Here is an 18,180-nt window from a genome sequence, read left to right as displayed (position 1 = left end):
ATTTTCAGTGAAGTGACTGCACAGAAGAAACTTGCCTTTTTCCAAATACTATCAGCAATCATGTTGTAGAAGTGAACTTATCTCCTCCAGACTCCTGTACTTATTCTCCTAAGGCCAATCTTTCACATAAAATACCTATGAATTACATAAGCACTTATAGATTCTTAAATTGTTAGTCCTGTGCAGTTAAGAAGCATATTTTCTCCAACTTCAAGTGCAGAATTTTGTATATGGGTTTGATTACATGAGATGATATAATAGGCTTACAAATATTATAATTTCAAGACATTATAAAAAGTTCCTTCACCTCCAAAAATAGTTCTCGATTCCTCCATACAATTCTTGAAACAAATATTACGTATTGATTTTAATGAGTGTTTTTTTAGGTGTGAACATTTCTCAAGTGCTATCTAAATAAAACCAAACACCATGGACTGTTAGTAGATAATACCTTTATCCTAAAAGCAAACAATACTGTGCCATATCAAGCTCCTCCAGATAAAAGAATGAATTGTAAAATGCAATGTTGGTGCTAGCCAAGGACTAGAGGAAACAAACCTAGCAGAATATTGGATTCAGGAGAAATTTGAGTTCCTGGCTTCTTATAAGCAACTTTTACCAGTTATGCACCTGAACAATATGCCTTGAAATTTATTTTGTGTATGTTTGTAATGACAAAGTAGGATGTTACTTAAAATTAAAACATAATCGTATATAAATTATATCTAATTATTTCATAGTTTCACCAAACAGATTGAATTTGACCAAATTATGAAGTTATTTTTTGTGAGTTATAAAAAATTGCTAAGGCACCAAGCCAAATTACAAATACTAATAGATACTATCTACACTTGCAAAGAGTGACAGAAACTCTTTTGTTATTCTCCAGCTATACAGTTATAATTTGTAATCTTTTTTTAAAATTATGCTTCCAAAGATATAGGAAAACATTTATAAAATTCTGTCATTTTCTCTGTTATAATGAATCACAAATTGATGTTAATTTTGGTGATTGGAAAAAAAAAATTCCTCCATGTGATTTACTCGCCAGAGTAAAAGCAATATTCTTCACTGTATATGAAGAGAACCTTGCAGCACACTGCACATAGAAGAAAGCAACAAAGGCATGGCAGAAGCCCCAAAGTTTGGCAAAACAAGCAGCTTGAGCAGCTACTCTGGCTGCTGTTAAAGTAAGGTATGATGCAGCATTTTCCAATCTGCCTTCCTTCAAGGTGGGGTGGGGTTCATTTGCAGCAAATCCACTTTAATTCACCATTATATAAAGGTAAAACATAGTGTTACTACTAGAGTTCTGGTATCTAAATATGTCTCTTTGTCACTGAATAGCTCGGATACTTTCTATTTCATACACGTCTCTTTTGTGGCTCTTGATGTGAGGTGCCATCAAGTTGGTTCCAACTCATAGCGGGTTCATGTACAACAGAATGAAACACAGCCCGATCTTGTGCCATCCCCTCAATTGTTTTATGTTTGAACCCATTGTTGCAGACACTGTCAATCCATCTTGTCCATGGCCTTCCCCTATTGTTTTTCCTCTCTACTTTACACAGCGTGATGTCCTTCTCCAGAGACAGATAAGAAGTCTCACCACCCATATTTCTAAGGAGCATTCGGGTTGTACTTCTTTCAAGACAGATTTGTATACTCTTTTGGCCATCCACTGTACTTTCAATATATTCACCAGCACCATCATTTACATGCATCACGTCTTCATCACTCTTCTTACTGCCCACTTGCACATGCATAGGAAGCAATTGAAAATACCATTTCTCTGTCAGTTTTTTGTGCTAAGGTGTCTTTTGTGTTGCTAGAGCTTTGTCACTGGTACTTCAAATACTAGCATGGTGACTAAAAGTTAACACATTTCAGAGGAGCTTCCAGACTAAGAACAGACTAAAAAGAAGGAATAGGCTGTCCACTTCAGAGAAATAAGTCACTGAAAAGCCTAACGGTAGCATAAAAACATTGTCAGATACTGAAAATGTCATAAAAAGAAGCAGAATATTCTCAGAGACAGTGCCAGAAGAAGAACCCCTTAGGTCAGAAGGCACTCAAAATATGACCGAGGAAGCGCTGCCTCCTCCAGGTGCAGGAGGCCATGATGCTATGGAAGGAGTGAATGCTGCTGGAGTAAAACCAATGGGGTCTTCATTTGATGATGTGACTTGACTCAAAATGATAAATAACACCAGCAAACATTCTTTAGTCATGTGAACTTGGAATGTACATGTATGACTCTATGAAAATTAGAAATAATTTAAGAAACTAAAATGGAACCCATAAAAATCTATATCCTAGGCTGTAGTGAGCTGAAATAGACGGGTATTGGCCATGTTGAATAAAATAAATCTATGGCTTACTATACCGGGAATGCCAGATTTATGAGGAATTTGGTTGTTCGATCATGAAAAAGAACATTAAAAGATGTAACTTAAAGCACAATGTTGTTTGAAATAAGATAATATCTATCTACATGCAAGAAAATCCAGCCAATATAACTATTATGCAAATTTAAGCATCAAACACTAAAGCTAGTGATGTAAGAATTGAAGAATTCTATCAGTCTTCAGTCTAAAATTGATCAAGATGCATTGTTATTTACTGATGATTGGAATGAAAAATTGGAAATAAGGAGGAAGAAACAGTAATTGTAAAATAAGGTCTTGGTGGTAGAAAGGTGTTGGAGATTGCATGAGAGTTTTTCAAGACCAATGATTTCTACACACTAAATACCCTTTTCCAACATTACAAATGATGGCTATGCACTTGGACTTCTCCAAATGCAATGTACAGAAATCTAATTGACCAAGTCTGTGAGAAGAGACCCTGAAGAAGCTCAGGATCAGCAGTGTACACCAGGCAAGGGTTGATTGTGGAACAGACCATCAATTATTCACATGTAAGTTTAGGTTGAAGCTAAAGAAAATTAGACAATGTCCACAAAAGCCAATACAACTTTGATTTTATGCCACCTGAGTTGTGAGAATGTCTCTAAGACTGGTTTTATACTTTGAACATCAATTATAAAAGGTCTGAAGAGCTGTGGGATGACATCAATAACATAATTCATGAATGAATAAAGCACATGGATGTTAAATCTACAAGAAAGAAAAGATTGAAGTGGATGTCAGAAAAGACTCCGAAACTGCTTTTAATTGTAGAGTAGGCAATACAAATGGAAGAAATAATAAAGTAAATGAACTCAACAGAATATTCTAAATGGCAGCTTGAGAAGACAAAGTAAAATATTGTAATGAAATATGCCAAACCTAGAGTTAGATAACCGAAAAAATGGTACATGCACTACACATTATAAACTAAGAGTAAATTCAAGACTTAAGTTGTAATATTGAAAGATTCTATGGACAAAATAATGAATTATACAAGAAGTATCCAAAGAAGAAGGAAAGAATACACTGAATCATTTTTACCCAAAATAATTTGTCTACGTTCAATCACTTCAAGAGGTTCCATATGAGCAAGAACCAACACTATTGAAGGAAGTTCAAGCTGTACTGAAAGCACTAGTGAAAAGCAAGTCTCCAGAAATTGATGAAATATCAAATGAAATGTTTTAACAACTTGAAGAAGCACTGGAAGGTGCTTAAAGCATCTTATCTTATTCATCTATGCCAGAAGATTTGAAAGACAACTACCTCTCTAAAAGTTTGCTGAAGTTCACCGAACAATGGTTACATTGATACATTAACAGGGAGCTGCCACAGGTCAAACAATGACTTCTGTCATGGATCTGCTGAGTTAGTTAACTTCCAAATAAGGGGGTCAACTGAGGTATGCATCATTTTATTCCAAATGGGCTCTCTTGATAGACGTTTCCAAAGGACTTAAGCAATCATGGGCACGTATTCTGATAACATGTCAAGGAAATAAAAAGCTACATACATGAGACAAGGGCTAGGGTGCTTGCTCTTAGGAATTCTTGTTTTTCCCACCACAGAATTTTACCTACTGCTTCTATGGTCCCAAGGGCTTCCTTATAAGAATTTCCTAACCAAACCCTACCTACCTACCTTAGAGCCCTGATCTGGCCTCTTCAGACATCTTTTGTTCCCAAAATTTAATTAATATCTAAAATGAACACAATTTAAGGCCATTAAGGATGCCAAATGAATGTTTGAACATAGCAAAAACCAGAAATGAAGATTTCTTCAGGAAGCACTTTGGTGGTGATTGTGGGTGTTAGGTGCCATTGAGTCAGTTCTGATGCTCCGTGACCCTGTGCACAGTTTTGTAGCCACTATCTCAATCTATATCCTTGAGGGTATTCCTGAGCTTTTTGTTTGTTTGTTTTGCTTTGTTTTGTTTTTACAGCACTTCTGCTTCATCCCAGGGATCATTCTCTCATGTTAACATGCCCAAAGTATGTGAGCAAGTTTTACCTTGCTTCCAAGGAGTATTCTGACTGTACTTCCTAAAAGACAGATCTGTATGTTCTTTTGAAAGTCCACAGTACTTTCTATATTCTATACCAGCCACAGATCTATGGTGGAGCAAAATGTCTTAATATGATTCTTCTACCCAAGTCTCTGAAACCCCCACCAAATGGGCTAATCCCACCAGATTGGGACTAATCTTGAAAACATCTGCAAAAATCCACTGATATTTGGAGCTTGGAATGTGGAAAATATGAATCTAGGAAAATTGGAAGTTGTCAAAACTAAATAGAATGCATGAAGATGGATTTTCTATGCATTGATGAGCTGAAATGGACTGGCATTGTCCATTTTGAATCAGAAATCATATGATTTACTATGCTGGAAATAATACAATCAAGAGGAATGGCTTGACATTCATTGTCAAAAAATGATATTGCAAAAGCAATCAAATATACAAATGTGCTTGACACAATTTGATGTATGTATGGATTATGATAGTAGTTGTATAAGCCCCCAATAAAATGATTTTAAAAAGAAGGGGGGAGGGAAGCAACCATGAAGTACAATGCTGTCTGTAAAAGGATTATATCTATTTCATTAAGAAAATCCAATCAATACAGCTATTATTCAAATGTATGCACCAACCATACAAGTTAGTGATGAAGAAATTTAAGACTTCTACCAACAACTTCTGCTGAAAATTGATCAAACATGCAATCAAGATGCATTGATAATTACTGATGATTTGAATTCTAAAGTTGCAAACAAAAAGGAAAGAAATATTAGTTTGAAAATATAGACTTGCTGATAGGAACAATGCTGGAGATCATATGAGAGATTCTTGCACAACTGAGTACTTGTTCCTAGCAAATACCTTTATCAAAACACAAAAGGGAGCTACATGCATGGACTTTTACAGTTGGTAAACACAGAATTAGATTGGCTCCAGCTGTGTAAGTAGATGCTAGAGAAGCACAATACCAGCAGCTAAAACCAGGCCAAGAGCTGTTTGCGGAATGGGCCATCAATTGCTCTTATGTATGTTCAGGATAGAGCTGAAGAAAATGAAAACAAATAAAGGAGAGCAAATTGTGACGCTGACATTCTTCCATATGAATTGTGTGTTCCTTTCAAGAACAGCTTTGGCACATTGAAAATGATAGATCAGATGAGCTATGTGAGGAGATCAAGACTAACATTCATGAAAGAAGCAAAAGGTTAATAAAACATAAGGAAGAAAGGAAAAGTGAAAGTGGGTGTCATAAGAGACTCAAACTTGCTCTCAATCATGGAGTAGATAAAGTAAATGCTAAAAAAAAAGAATGAAGTCAAAGTGCTGAATAGAAAATTTCAAACAGCAGCTCCAGAAGACAGATTAAATTACTATAATAAAATGTACAAAGACCTATAATTAGAAAAACAAAAGGGAAAAACACACCGAGCTTATATTAAACTGAAAGAATTCTAGCCAAGAGTTGAAATATTGAAAGTTTCCATTGGCAAAATACTGAATGATTCAGGAGCCATCAAAAGAAGATGAGAATCACTGTGCCAAAGAGCTGGCAGATATTCCCATCATTTCAGGAGGTATCATACAAGCAAGAAGAAATGTGCTGTAGGAAAATTTGAAGCTGCACTAAAAGCATTAGTCAATGACAAGGCTCCAGGAATTGCTGAGATACCAATGGAAATGTTTCAACAAGCTGATGAAGCACGGAAACGCTCACTCTTTATGCCAGGAAATTTGAATGATAACTACAACTAGCCAACTGACAGGAATAGAATCATATTTGTACCCATTCCAAAGAAAAGTGACCCAACAAATGTTCAAATTATAGAACTATGTCAGTGGTATCACATACATGTAAAATTTTACTGAATTGCATCCAAAAATTTTGTAGCAGTACATTGACAGAGAGCTGACAGAGGTTTAGGTTGGGTTCAGAAGAGGACATGGAACAAGGGATATCATTGCTGATGTCAGGTGGATCTTGGCTGAAAGAAAAGAAAACCAGGAAAATGTTCACTTGTGTTGTATTGACTTTGCTAAGGCATTCAACTGTGTGGATCATAAAAAACTACGAATAACATTGAAAAGAACAGGAACTCCAGAACACTTCATTATGCTCCTGTGGAACTTGTACACAGATGAAAAGGCAGTTGTGCAAACACAACAAGGGAACGCTGCCTAGTTTAAAATCAGGGAACATGTGAGTCAGGGTTGGATCTTTTCATCAGACTGATTCAATATGTATATAGAACTAATATTCAGAGTAGCTGGCTTATATGGTATTGGGATTGGAAGAAAGATTATTAAGACACAACTTTGCTAGCTGAAAGCTAAGAGGACTTGAGGCACTTGCTGATGAAGATCAAGGATTTCAGCCTTCAGTATGGATTACTAATCAATGTAAAAAATACCCAAATCCTCACAATTGGACCAATACACAACATTATGATAAATGGTGAGATGGTTTAAGTTGTCAAGGGTTTTGTCTTACTTGGATCCACAATCAGTGCTCATAGAAGCAGCAGGGAAATGATCCAAGCCACGTTGTGTTAGATAAATCTGCTGCACAAGACCTCTTTAAGGTATGGGAAAGCAAGGATGTTACTTTGAGAACCAAGTTGTGCCTGACACCAACTTATTTTCCATGATCTCATATGTGTGTGAAAGTTAGACCATGAATAAGGAAGACAGGAGAAGAATTTACGTATTTGAAGTGTGGTACTGAAGAAGAATGTTGAAAGTACCACCGACTGATTGTTACAAGAACAAGCCAGAGTGTTCCTAAGAGTCAAGGGTGGTGAGACTTTGTTTTACATATTTTGGGCATCTTGGCAGGAGAGACCAGCCCCTGGAGAAGAACATCATGTTTGGTAAAGTAGACAGGCAGTGAAAAGAGGAAGACCCTCAAGGAAATGTATTGACACTGTGCCTGCGACAATGTCCTCAAGCACAGGAGCAATTGTGAGGATATCGCAGCACCGGGCAGTTTTTTGTATTCTTGTTTATGAAGTTCCTAAGGGTCAGAACTGACTAGATGGCAGTAAACAACAGCAACATAGAAATAAATCTGTGTAACACTAATAGTGTGTACTGGTCAGCTTTTGTTACCGACCGCCTGGTTATAAGGATGTCTTTTTTTTTTACTTTTGGGTACACGCTTTATTGCACTTGTTTACAATCCATTTTCCAATCTACCTTTTTATTCATCTCTTTAATCCTCAAAATTGAACATGGGCTTGGCACATAATATGCACTCACCACCACATATGTATCCATAATTCTTCTCTTATCGTATGAAGAAGTCTGGCATTCAGGCTCCCGTGTGTATCTTGACAGACAGAATGTAATCCTCAATATGTTCCTTCCTCTTTAAGGTGAGAAATGGCTATTAGATCCATTTTCAAAATCGTGAGGACATCCAGGTGAGGGCATCAGGTAGTTTGGTCATAGTTGCTTTACCTTTGATTCATATTTAATGATTAATAAATGACCTTTAAAAGACAAATAGCAAATTACATTATTCTTCACACTACTGCTTTTCTCATTCTCTTCACTTTTCTCCAGTTTTATGAAAGCAAAGGATTAAATTCTAGTTCTCACCACTATGCCCAGCAGGGAGGGAAACGCCAAGGACCTTGGAAGAGCACATCTTAAGATCCGTCTGAATTGGCAAAGGCAACCAAGATCAGGGGCATCAGTGACTGGCACAGAGACTCAGAAGAGCAGCATGGAGAATATGGGGCACTTTCTCTTCATCTGTCCTGAGATTACAGATTTGTGGGACAGAGTGACAGGCACACTGACTTCCTAGTCTATAGAGACAAGGGCGAAGGGATCACATGGCTGAAAGGCTGAGGACCAGCGAGAGAGACCATACTACCACATGGCGAAGAGGCTGACGGGCACAGAAAAAGAATTGGCTGCTGGGTAAGGAGAACCATCCTTGTATCATTACTGTTGCTGATCCTCACTTTTGGTAACCTAGCGACTGACCTAAGTTCTGTGTGGCCATTGCAATTAATTATGGGATCTAACATAGAGGCATGGGAGGAATGGATTGTTGTCAGAATAGATAAGAAAAGACTGGGGGTGGAAGCATGTCTCACGCCAATAAGGAAACAGAGGAAGTATGATATGGTCACTTTCATGTCTTTTATTGAGGTCTTCCTTATACAATGTTTAATTTCAGACTAAAGAAGTTGGTATGAGTCTTCAATTTCTTGATCACTAGCTATAGTAATTAGTGTATAAATTTGAATAATGGCTGTATTGAATGGATTTCCTTGAATTCAGATAGACATAATTCTATTACAGTCAGCATTATATTTCAAGATAGAGTTTGAAATGTCTTTTTTGACAATGAATTAAATGTCATTCATCTTGAGTATTTCCTTCCATGCACAGAAAAATATACTATATTCTGAATCAAACTGTCCAATACCAATCCATTTCAACTCACTAATGCATGCAATGTCTATTTTTATGCGTTCACTTTCATTTTTTAAAATTTCCAATTTTCCTAATAAAGTAATCATTTAACTAAACGCAAGTGAGATTATAGATACCATGTTGCTAAAGCAAAAGGACAATGAAAAGAAAGGCTCTCACACAGATTGATTGACAGAGTGGCTGCAATGATGAGCTAACACATACAAACGATTGTGAAGAGAGGGCAGGATCATTCTATGTGCATGTGGTTGCCAACTCAATGGCTCTAGCAGCAACAACAACAAGTGAGATAAAAACAGGATCCTAGAGGCAGTGGGGTTATAACTGTGGGAGTCCAAAATTGAGCTCTATTTGCACAAGACAAGCACTTGCTGACATTTAAAAGAGAGAGCACTAAATGAGAGCTCAAAATGGGAAGTACAAAAGGTCAGCATGTCCCTACACAAAGGGAAATTGCTACCATATGCTAGAGTGGACAAACTCCATATATTTCTTGCATGCCTTCTAATTTTTGTTTGATTTTTTAGTTGCTTATCCAGTAAAGATGATTGTTTGAGGGTTAGAAAATTCCCATAAGAACTACAAACAAACTCCTTGGATCTGTTTTATTCCACAGCTGTTGGGTAAAGACTGTTGATTTATGGGAGACAGACATAATATCCTAAGAAGCCAACAAAACTTTTCTAACAATTTTAACCTCGGAAGATTACTTCGGGATCTCGATTCTAAAGTTGATCTCTCTCTCTCTCCCTCTCCCTAATATATATACACTAAATCTTCACTTGATGCTGTGATAATAATCAAAATGTGAATATCTACCTCTGTATATCCCTATCTCTCTATCTATCTATTTATGTATCTATCTATCTGCCTATAGAAAAGCCCCATTAGTTATGCATTTGGTCAGCTGATCAAAACTAATAGATGCTCTGCCAGAGAAAGATGGGGAATTCTACTATCTAAACAGTTACGGTCTTCTTGGAAGCTTACAGGGGGAAATACTACACTATTCTGTGGGGGCGATATGAATTAGCATTGACTTGATGCAGTGATATATACATATATATAATTTATCTAATTAATACCATCCAGAGGTAAAAATAATACTTTAAAAATAATTAAAATAATAATATATTTTTTGCTTTATATCAACTCAAATTAAGTAGCTCATTAAAGTGCTCATCTCATTAAAGTAACAAAAAGCAGTGTAGTAATGGAAGAAGAAAATACAAAGCCCAAATATAATGGTTCTAAGATCAAAAGAGATCTTCAAAATGGAGGCATGTACCTCATGGTGACCAACAGGTTGCTTCCAGGTGGATACTATCTTAATGAGGGGGAAAATATGAGCTTGAAAAATTAAACATATTATATTCACTGCCTGATTTTCCCCTATATGTTAGGGTACAATAAGCGATTAATTGTTAACCACTCAAAGCTAAGGCTCTCTTCACTTCAGACTTGCAATATTCTCAGTACAGAGAAAAAGAAGAGTGAGCCTAGTATAAGTCAGAACAGGCACCCAAAACCCCCAGAAATCTAGTGTGTAAGGGCAAGACAGAAAGAAACTCAAGAAACTCAAGAAAAACAGACACACAGACACAAAAACAAATTCAAACTAACTGAATCGTACAGAAATCTTCTAGGGGAAGATCTCAAATTTCACAAAAAAATGAAGGCCTAAACCCTCCCCATCATGTTCAATAAGCCTCACCAAGCCACTAGATTGTTCTCCGGATGTCTGAATCCTCCAAATTCCCTTATTGTTATCTCTCATATAGCAGTCAACGTACTACTTAACCTGTGCCTTACAAAAGCTCTAAATGAGTTTTATTGTTAGGTGCCACCAAGTTGTTTTCAATCAGGGATCCTATGTACACCTGAATAAAATACTACCAGGTCCTAAACCATCCTTGCAATTGTTATATTTCAGCCCCTTTTTGAAGCCACTGTGTTGATCCATCTTGTCTAGGTTCTTGTTCTTTGTCCTTGCCCTGCTACTTTACCAAGCAAGATAGTCCATGATACCTTCAATGCTTTTTAACAACTCTCTAATTCAAGTGCATTAATTCTTCTTCACTCTTCCTTATCAAATGTCCAAATTTCACGTGCATATGATATTGTTGAAAATACCATGGCTTGATCAGGTGCACCTTAGTCCTCAAAGTAACATACTTGCTCTTGAAAACTTTAAAGATGTCTTTTGCAACCGAGTAACCCAATGCAACACATACTTTGATCTTTTGAGTGTTGCTTCATGAGCACTGTTTATGGATACAAGCCAGAGGACATCCTTGGAAACACAACTTTTCTCCTTTTAGCATGATGAGACTGATTGGCCCTCTTGTGATGATTTGGGTCTTCTTTAAATTGAATTGTCATCTATACTTAAGGCTTCAGTTCTTGATCTTCTTCAGCAAATGCTTCAAGTCCTGTTCATTTTCAGAAGGAAGATTGTGTCATCTGCATATCAGTAGTTGTTAATAAGCCTCCGTTCACTTCTGATGTTGCATTCTTGTTCATATAATCTAACTTCTATAATTATTTTCTCAGAACGCATTTTGAATAAGAAGGGTAAGAGGACACAACCCTGATGCACACCTTTCCCGATTTTAAAACATGCAGTGTTCCCTTGTTATGTTCACACAATTGCTTCGTGATCCATGTATAGGTTCTGCATGGGTTCAATGAAGTATTTTGAAATATACATTCTTCTCAAACTATCTATAGTATGTTGTGATCCATACAGTCAAATGCATGGTAAATAAAAACCAATTATTACCTTTCTGCTATTATCTGCTTTGAACCAAAATCCATCTGACATCAGCAATGACATTCTCAAGGACCCAAACACTCTGGCAGTTCCTTGCCAATATATTGCTGCAACCAGAGTTGGATGATCTTCAACAAAATCCTACTTGCATTGACATCAATCACATTGTTCTTTAATTTGCACATTCTGTTTGGTCATCTTTCTTTGGAATGGGTACAAATATGGTAATTTTATTTTCAGTTGCCAAGTAGCTGTATCCAAACTTTTTGGCATAGATAATGAGATGTTTTAAGCACTTTCCAGTGTTTCTTCAGGTTGGTAAAACAGTTCCATTGGTATTTTATAAATTCCTGGAACCTTTTTTTTTTTTTGGTGGGGGGGCAGCTAATATTGTCAGTGCAGCTTGAACTTCTCCCTTCAGTAACATTGATTCTTGATCATATTCTACCTGTTGAAATGGTTAAATGTTGACACTTTTGGGTACAGTGACTCTCCGTATTCTTTCCATCCTCTGTTGATGCTTCCTGTTCCATGCAACCTTTGCCCATAGAATTGTCCAACAGTGGAACTCTATGCTTGTATTTTTTCCCTTATATCTTTTAATTTAAGATATATTCAGTACAGTCTTCCTTTTTTATTTTCTAATTCTCTGTACTTGCACATTTTATTGATATATTGTTCTTTGTTTTCTGGATTTGCCCTTTGAAATTTTCTGTTCAGCTCTCTGTCTTCCTCATTGCTTCCATTTGCCTTAGCTACTTTACCAGTCATAGCAAGTTTCAGAGTCTCTTCTGACATTCACCTTGATTTTTTTCTTTCTTTCCTTTCTTTTTATTGACTGCTTTCTTTTTATATGGTGCTCCTAATGTCATCCATAGCTCATTAGGTCTTATGTTATTAGTGCTTAAGGCTTCAAATCTATTCTTGATATTTTCTTGAACTTCAGGTGGAATATTTTAACATTTGTATTTTGGCTCTCATGGGCATGTTTTCTTCTATTTCAACTTTTGATGGTCCCTTGCCCAGTTTTGTCTGCTGATTTTGAGCCATTCCTCTCGAATCTGTCATTCCTGTCATAGTAAACCATATGATTTCATTATTAAAATTTGTCAATACCCATCCATTTAAGCTCATTAATGCCTAGTATTTTGTTCTCTACACATAACATTTCATTTTTTACATTTTCCAAATTTTACTAGACTCATACTTAGTGCATTCCAAATTCCACTTGTTAATTGAAGTTTGCAACTTTTCTTCACATTTTGCGTAATGACCCCTCATTAAGCAGATGGAGGTTCTGCAGGGTTTACTCCTGCTGGCTTCAATCCTTTCAGTTCATTATGACTAACTCTACTTTGAGAAGGAAGTTCTTGCTCAGTCATATTTCAATTGCCTTCAGACTACAGGGATTTATCTTTTGGCACTATCCATTACAACATTTTGCTCATATGTGTGTAATGTTTAATGTCTACAATGTTTAGATGTTATCCATGAGATTTTCAGTGGCTAATACCTCTTAAGAGAACAGCCTAATTTTCCTTTGTAGTCCGTCCTTAATCTGGAAGTATCATTGAAACTTGTTCACTTTGGGTGACTCTGTTGACTTTTAAAATATTGACATAACTTTTAGAAACACACAAACCACCACAGTATGACAGACAAATGGCACCACAATAAAAACCACAGGAGATAATAAACAAAGAGAAACACAGCCAAAAATCAAAGGAGAGAAGAAAGCAGTAAAATTCTACTGTGAAGTTTCTCTCACATCTTAGATCCAGCAACACGCTCACCACAGTCAGTTAGACACAGAATCAAAGAGAATAGTGCTCCTCACTTATCTTCTCACCTGGATAATTATTCATTCTATTCCTTTGTTGGATAATGGTGCTTCTGTTTCTGGCATGCCCACTTTCTTCTGCCTGGCTTACAGACAGAAATATATTTCCAAAATTATGTTGCTCATAATTTTCACATGTGCTCAGTGGCTTTTAAGGGTCCCTGCAGGCTGTGAGATATATCTAGGAACTTCCGTTGAAAAATGCTCTGTTCTCCCTTGACGACACTGGGTTTCTGGGGAAGGTAGTTGACAAGATGGTCCCTGAGGCATCATCTGTGAAAAATATCCTCAAAGGTTCACTCAGAGAGAGACAGCCTGGCTGTAGGAGTTCTACTGAACTCTAATTTAACTGAGTGATACGAAGAAACCACTGTCACGTCTGTGTCCAATCTAGCAACTTTTGCTCCCCTTGTTGGTTTCAATCACATTTGAAGCATTTTAATATTGCCCCTAAAATAAGCACTGGAACTTAAAGGTTACATTTCTGACTGTGGCTTTTGTTTTTATATATGTCATATATAATTTTTTATTTAAACATTTGTACAAAGAATGTTACAAAACAATAAATATGAATAAATGGTTTTTATTAAATTAAAAAAAATCAGTGACTGCTCATTAAAATGTGCTGTTCCATAATTGACAAATATATGAATCTTAAAGGAAAGAATGATTCTTCATCATATATCACACATGTACACACAGATAAACATATTATTGTTATTAAGTGTCATTCACTTGGTTCCAATCCATAGAAATCCTTTGAACAACACTAAGAAACCATGGCAGTTGGTATCCCACATTCACAATTAGTATATTTCAGTTCATTGTTGTAATAGTCACTGTATCAATAGCAATATGCATAGAAATTGAATAATATATTTATTTTTCCAAATTTTTTTTTCAAATTTTCTATTATTGTCAAATGATCTTGTAACAATTCTAACAGGAAACAAATGCATTCCTATTACTAAATGATTTCGGGAGAATTAAACACTTGAATTTTGTTTGCTAAGGATTTTTTTTTTTAATATTTAGGGCATTAGAAAACCGCAAAGGTTAATATGATACCCATAGACTAGTAAATGTGGGTGATTTTAGGTATAAGCATAAGTAGAGAATGTCTGCCCTGATGATCGCCTAAGAGCTGTAAAACCAATATGTCACATGCCTCTCCAAATGGAAACAGTTTCAGTCACTATATTAGAAATGAGTTAATTAAACATTTGACCAGTATGGACAGAGAATGATGTTATAAATAACCAAATGGACCTTGGCAGAAAAAAAGATTAGCCACCCCTGATCTAAAAGATCAAAATTGTAAGTGGTTATAAAACACTGGAAACAAAGCTGCCTTACAGGAACTTTGACCTTTGAATGATGAATGAAGTTAGCTGATGGTATCCTCTTACGACAGTGGCTTTCAACTTTCCTAACGCCACGACCCTTTAATACAGTTCCTCATGTTGTGGTGAACACCCAACCACAAAATTATTTTCATTGCTACTTCATAACTGTCATTTTGAATCGGGCGACTCCTGTGAAAGGGTCGTTTGACACCCCAAAGGGGTCGCAACCCACAGGTTGAGAGCTGCTGTCTTAGGAGAAAATTTAAGGAATAAATAACTGGCTTCAAATTACTCTTTTGTTCTCTGCATAACTCTCATGATTGGCTGAATCCCTAAGAAAAAGGCCCATTGACATATTCATTCAAGGCAGACATCCAGGGCACAGAAAATGTATTGAACAATGGGGTTGGATATAGAGTGGCTAGTTCAGCCAAGGAACTGAAAAACAGTACAAAACAACAAACATATTACACACCCGCACACAAATATGTGTGTGTAAAGAAACAAATTCTACTTTGGGAACTTAATGAAAGTTTTTTTCCGATTGTTCACAGTTAATTCTATGATATTTTTCGCATAATGCCTACCAAATTGGAGAAACTCAATGCATATTTTTAAATGTGCATGAATACAGAAGCAGTGGAACCAATTCTTAAATTATTTAAAAGCTCCCAGGTGAAATATGGAGTACTTTTGTTGTTCTTTGCTCTAGAGAATTAAAATTATGTCTAAAGCATTATACATCGAAGGAGAGATGCATTTTAAAACTAGAACATGTCTGCTAAATAAGGAAATGCCTTATTAATGTTGAGCTTTGGACCAGTGGACTAATTCATAGAGAGAAATGCTGTTTGAGAAATAATGCGGTTAGACAGAAAATAGGCTTGTAGGATGAACACAAATAGTTTCAGAACTTCTAAGATTCTTCCTTATGAGACACACAGGAAACATTTATTTCAGTCTTAAGATCATATAGGCTGTGTTTCTCTTGAGGAGTAGTTTGTCTTTAGGCTCTGGGGGGCATTAAACTTCTCTGTACAGATCTTTGTTTTGAAAGTTCATAATTTCAAATAAAAATTAGTCATTTTAGCAAATGCACAGGATAGTTTATGACTGTTTTGTTTGTATAGTAATACTACATCTGACTTTAGTAATACTACATCTTTCTGTTATTCACCATATATCTAAGCAATTTATTTTTAAAGCTCTTAGTGGACTTTAAGTTAACTTTAAAGAAAGTTATTAAGTTAACTTAAAAAAAAACTAAACAAACAAAAAACAAAACACGTTGCTGACATCAAGTTGATGCCGACGACATAAACAAGTCTTTGATAACAATTTTTTAATCTTAAGTCTTACTCCACATTTTTGCCCTTTGGCATGTTAAAGGCCAAGAGTTTGGGGAGATGGGTGCTGATGAGTGTGTGCCATATATATGTAAACCACAAAAATATAAGTGATTTGGTTAATTTCTCTTTTTAGGTTTGAAAATATAAAAATATCGTTAATATTTGAGAGAGTCTCAAAAGAGATTTGAGTAAAAGAAAAACAGCAGTTAATCTCTGGAATAATAAACCCTTATGAGGAGATTGTAAAATGGAATATCACATTCAATGAAAAGGCCCCCACCACTGTGGGGCCTCCACCACTGTGGCTTGTATCAGGTTGTGGTTATATTACATATGCACTGGAAAATTGATGCAAAATCACCAGCTAAAGAATTAGGAACATTCATTGAACTTTAGCGAACATATTGACAAAAGAAGCCAATTTTTACATCAAATACGTACGTATAAAATGGTGTGGATTGTTGTTGCTTCTGTTATTGCCAATTCAAAATTGACCAGGGTCATACATAATGAAACACTCCTTTGTCTTTTGATATCTGCACAGTTGCTTTGTTTGACCCTAGTTTGCAGCAACTGAGTCAATCCATCTCCTTTAGTGTTTTCCGTGGACCGGCCTAACCTGATGACATGTTCAAAATACCTGAGATGAAGTTTCATCATTTCTCCTCTATTGATACATAAATATGTGATGCTCAGTTGAATAGTGATAACTTGTTGTTAACTGCAATGGATTGGTAATATGTCAAACTTGTGTCTGTTACAATCTTACATGACATTACCTCTAACTTTCTCCTCTCCTCTACAAAAGCAATGAAAAAGTAAGACAAGGAATTAAACACACACACACACACAGAGAAAATTCACTTAGATAAATTTCTGAAGTAGAACTCATTAAAAAGACCTTTCCTAGTTTAATTTAATATAGGAAACAGTATCTATTTTAAGATTTAATACAAACAGATCAAACTAGGAACAAAGGAAGAGACAGAATTTGGGAGTTTATTATTTAGGCTGAGGATACATTTCTATTTTGAACGATTAATAGCCTTTCAGCACTACTGTTAGTACTATGGGTTTTTTTTTAGGTAATTTTAATCTCCTAATATGGAATTAATTGTAACATTTTATTTTGGATGTCATGTAAAAATCTATGTCTATCTAATTTCAAACCAAGGCAATTATAATACATCTAATGTTGAAAAGAAACAAAAAACTTTGAGGAAAGCAATATTTAAAACCATTCATACCATTCAATTGTACACACAATAATGTCAAAATATGCAAATAACAACAAACATATATTAGGTATTAAACACAATATAATAAGATAATATAAAAATTACAACAATAAGCTATGCTATAGAAATTTGCCAGTGACTTCTAAACACAATCAAAGTGTTTTACTTTTGGAGTTTAGTTTTCTTTTCACCTAGATGTTACTAATATTCAAAATGAATTGTATTTTAATTATTTAAATATTTAAATGACATCACTGTGTAAACATATATATATACATATATATCATTGAAATACATAAAATCATATATACATACATATTTAATTGCTGTGGAAAATGGAATCCCCACCATTTTCTGAGAATTTGTTTCTTTACACACACATATATTTGTGTGTGTACGTGTGTGTGTATATATATATATATATATATATATATATATACAGAGAGAGAGAGAAAGATAGGCTGACACTCAGTCCTTTGGGTATGAATCACAAACAGGTCATTCACTAATTAAATCTATTCCAATGATTCTCAACTTGCATCAATGATCTTAGCAGTATAAACTCTGAGGCAATTAATTTGAAGTCCGAAGACTTTCTTGAAAGAAAGAACAAGCTGAGTTCAGTAACCCTGTTTTCTGCTGATGGAAAGAGAACATTTTATAAAAGTTGTTTAATCACATGTCCTAAAACAAAAATGTACTGCTGTGTAATCATCAGATAATTTCAAAATTAAAAAAAGGAAAAGCTCCCCTCCAG

The sequence above is a fragment of the Echinops telfairi genome, unplaced genomic scaffold, assembly GCF_000313985.2.
Source record: "Echinops telfairi isolate 266 unplaced genomic scaffold, ASM31398v2 ScPeMD7_7401;HRSCAF=8416, whole genome shotgun sequence".
Lineage (NCBI taxonomy): Eukaryota > Metazoa > Chordata > Mammalia > Afrosoricida > Tenrecidae > Echinops > Echinops telfairi.
The sequence above is the reverse complement of the archived record's forward strand: the minus strand, read 5'-3'. Positions refer to the sequence as shown.